The sequence below is a fragment of the Octopus sinensis genome, linkage group LG21 (assembly GCF_006345805.1).
Source record: "Octopus sinensis linkage group LG21, ASM634580v1, whole genome shotgun sequence".
NCBI lineage: Eukaryota > Metazoa > Mollusca > Cephalopoda > Octopoda > Octopodidae > Octopus > Octopus sinensis.
In genome coordinates, this window is record NC_043017.1 from 5,653,698 (window position 1) to 5,658,697 (window position 5,000).

A 5,000-nucleotide genomic window follows, 5' to 3' on the forward strand; every position below is an offset into this window, starting at 1 on the left:
ATGTGAATATGTGCATGTATTTACGGGGACGTAAACACACCAGCATCGGTTGTCCAGCGATGGTGGGAGGACAATCATAGACACACAAACACATACATACATATATATATATATATATATATATATATATATATATATATATATATATACGCCGGGCTTCTTTCAGTTTCGTCTACCAAATCCTCTCACAAGGCTGTAGTAGAAGATACTTGCACAATGTGCCACGCAAGGGACTGAACTCGGAACCATATGGTTGGTAAGCAAACTACTTACCACACAGCCAATCCTACACATTTATATATTTATATATACGCATTTATGTATTTATTGATATATTTATATAAACACACATATATGCACACACACATAAACTATATGTAAGTGGCTGAATGTATGCATTTATGGATGTATGTATATATATATATATATATATATATATATATATATGTGTGTGTGTGTGTGTGTGTGTATGTGTGTGTGTGTATTCATGCATATATTTCTGTATAAATGTTACACACGCACGCATGCATGCACGCACACACACACATATTTCTGTGCGTATACGAATGCACACACACACAAACACATATATATGTGTGTGTGTGTGTGTGCGTGTATGTACAAATAGTAAATAATTATATCCTTATATTCAGTGTTTCATGTCCTGTTTGAATAAGCTAAGATATTCATGCAATAGAAGAACAGATAATGAAAACGCAGTCTATGTACAATGGGTTATGTATTGGCTCTGTATCAGTCTTAGTCAATGTGTACGTGTGTTCGCTTGTTTTTATTCCTTGTTTCACTGTCTGACCTCCAGTACTTGACACAGCTTTTGAACTGAAGAAATAATATGGCTGTGATAAGATGAGTATACCACCACACACACACAACACACACACACACACACGCACGTACGTACACACACACACACACATACACACACACACACACACACATGCACACTCACATACTTAGATAAGTGACACACATACAGGTGACACATAAACATCGTTTATATTTAGTGACACGATTTCACATTTGTTTATTTAAATGTATTGATTTCTTACCCAAGCACAAGGCCAGAAATGTTAAAATCCATATGAAGCCAGGAATGTGAATATGTGGCGTGGATATCATTCTTAATGCTGCTATTATTATCAATGTAAAGTAAAACTGACTTTAGCTGAGAATCGAAACTGAAACTCTCATGTTGACAGAAACTTTTGATTTGTTTGTTGCTGTGCTTTAATGTTGGCTGCTTTAATTTATATTATCAGTGGTTCGTTGGGCCATTTAAGGTTTTGATGTTAAAAATTATGTGCAATAGATTGGTGGATCTTTTCGGTTTGACCGGCAGTTTTTAAATTAATTTCCATGTAGCTAAACACTTTTAAACTTCGTATACTGGTAGAATGTGTTTATAAAACATCTTTTTCTCTTGGCTTTATTGAGAAAATTCTATAGTTTGTAAGATATTTGTTGTTGTTTTTCTTCAATTTCTGCAATTTCAACCAATCAATGACGTCTATTGAGGTGAAAACATTCTGTGCCGTATGTCCCTCGTTTAAGAAATAGATTGGGTTTATTTACATTTCTGAAGAAAAAAAGATACCCTTCCCCCCACCCCTAACCCTAAAACAGATTGAAATGCAATAGATCGATACTAGGGTCATAATTATGGGCGACAATTTCATATGACACCGATAGAAAAAACTGCCGTTCAAACCGAAAAGATCCGGATTTTAAAAATATCGAATGGCTAGGAAGACCCACCTGAGTAAGATAGGAATCAAGGGAGTTAAAAATGGTTGGGAACGACTGCATGTGGGTCGGTCAGTAGTGGCTCCAGCCGAAGTCATACTTTACCATCGGCAGCTGACCAGACAATCTGTAGGTGGTCGCTGGACAAGCAATGGAAAGTAGATAAAGCTCTGTAATGTAACAACCAAAAATTTCTAAAATAAATGATTAAATAAATAAAAAGGAAAAATAAAGATAAAACGGGGAAAGACACATAGGATAACAGGAGTCCTAGATATCCTTAAAAAGTCGGCTTGGTCACAGTTGAAATACTATTGATAATAGGTCTACTAGATTAGGCTTGACCTGTGGGTAATCATCATTTGATGAAATATTAATGTAATGAGTGATAGGTGATCATTTCTTTTACTTGTTTCAGTCTGTAGATTGAAGCCATGCTGGAGCACCGCTTTAAAAAAATTAATTCGATCGAATTGACTCCAGTAATTAGTTTATTTTTTAAGCCTGGTACTTATTCTATCAACCTTTTTGCCGAACCGCTAGATTATAGGGGCGTAAACACACCAACACCTGTTGTCAAGCAGTGGTGAGGGTCAAACATATGCACAAAGACCCACACACAACACACACACATGATTGGCTTCTTTCAGTTTCTACTTTTCCCAAATCTACTCACAAGGTTTTGATCGGCCCGAGGCTATAGTAGAAAACACTTGCCCAAGGTGCCATTCGGTGGGACTGAAACCAGAACCATGTGACTGGGAAGCAAACTTCTTACCACACAGCCACACTTGCACCTATATAGTCGGAACGTTTTTCATCACAAGGCTATTGTGTGAAGCTTGACCTAATCCAACACAGTTACGATCAAATATTTCAACAGCACATTTTTAATAATTATTATTTCTAACATATGCACACGGCTATAAATTTAGGATAGGAGGGGTTAGTCGATCAAATCGCCCTTGGTACTTGGCTGGGCTGGCATTTCGTTTACTCAATCCCAGAGGGATGGAAAGGTCAAGGTGACTTCGTCAGGATTTGAACTACGGACCTCATGATCGTAACTAAATGCCGAGGCTCTAATTTATAATAATGATTTGCTACAACAATAAAAATAATTAGAGGAAAATGAGATGGTTGATTAAATGTACCCTAGTATATCGGTTTCAAATTTTGGCACAAGGTCAGAAATTTTGAGGAGGGAGTAAGTCGATTACATTGATCCCAGTGATCAAATGGTACTTCTTTTATCGACCCCCGAGGGAATGAAAGGCAAATCGTCTTCCGCGGAATCTGAATTCAGAACGTGAAAGCGAACAAAATACCTATTTCTTTATTACCCACAAGGAGCTAAAAACAGAGGGGACAAACAAGGACAGACAAACGGATTAAATCGATTATATCGACTCCAGTGCGTAACTGGTACTTATTTAATCGACCTCGAAAGGATGAAAGGCAAAGTCGACCTCGGCGGAATTTTAACTCAGAACGTAGCGGCAGACGAAATACTGCTAAGCATTTCGCCCGGCGTGCTAATGATTCTACCAGCTCCCCGCCTTGTGTACTATAACTATGTTGTTGGTGCTTTTTTTTTATGGCCGGTAGGATTTGAACATCGATCATCGAACTAGGAAATTCAATAGGGTGTTTCACTGTCAGAAATCTACACGAAAAAAGAAGTGTTTCATTTCAAAGGGGGCGGGTATATAGTTTATGAAACATCCATTCTACATGGACTACTGATACAACAGCAATTCTCCTGGAAGAATTAATGGTAAATAAAGTAGAATGTATGCAAGGTCTGAACTAGTGGAGAATGAAACAAAATGTCAGAAGACTGAACACCTCACCAACACAAGCAATTAAAATCGCAAAATCAAATAAGCAATAAATGTGCATGCACTCCCCCCCCACACACACACACACATTCACACACCATGTAACACACACACACACATATAACACATACACACACATGTAACACATACACACACACATGTAACATACACAGACATGTAACATACACAAACACATGTAACACGTACCCACACATGTAACACATACCCACACATGTAACACATACACATGTAACACATACCCACACATGTAACACATACACATGTAACACATACCCACACATGTAACACATACACATGTAACACATACCCACACATGTAACACATACACATGTAACACATACCCACACATGTAACACATACACATGTACACATACCCACACATGTAACACCTACACACGCACACACACACACGTAAGATGAAATCAATATAATCGTTTGGGATACCAGAAAAAAACAAACAACCTTCACATTATATTTGGAAAAGCAGAGACAAATTGGACAATGGTGCTCTGGACGTCTCAGGAAGGTCGGATGGTCACATGTAGGATGCATATGATCATTCATCTACAGAATAAGAGCCTACCTACAGCTAAACAGCATATTATTTTCATCTACATGTAAACTGTTCAGTATGCCGCAACTATTCATAGATGCGAGCATAAAAAGTTTCCTAAGTTAAATGAATGAAAACTTAAGTCAGCGAACACGATGCACCACGTGGATTTAAATATGTGTCTAAGTTACATTAGAGCTTTACTCTTTTTACACGGCCAGCAGTCAAGCACACACGCATTTAAATACACAGACACGACTATGCAAACACATAGAGTAGTCTCACTTCCCTGAAATTTCTCTCTTACGACTCAGTTTCGAGTGTGTGTATGCGTGTATGTGTGTGTGTGTGTGTGTGTGTGTGTGTGTGTGTGCGTGTGTGTGTGTATGCGTGTGTGTGTTTACCTTTTACGTGTTTCATTCACTGGACTGCGACCATGTTGAGTACCGTCTTCAAGGGTTTGGTCGAATAAATCAATCCTAGTACTTATTTCTAAGCCTGGTGCTTATTCTATCGGGGACTTTTGCCGAACGGGGATGTAAACAAGCCAACCTCGGTTGTCAAGTGGTCGTGGTTGACTAACATAAATCCAAGGACCCCCTATATATTTATGTGTGTATGAGTATGTGTGTGTATGTATATACGTATTTATATCAAGGATGTTTTCAAAAAACATAACCGCAAAAATGTAACAAAAGCACGGAAAATTTGACAAAACCAAACACGAAAAATTCGTAGCTAATTCATCAGTCAACATCCAAAAGATCATAATAGTTTCGCGCCGTTTTCGTTGAGACTACTGCTTCATTGGTGACGCCAGT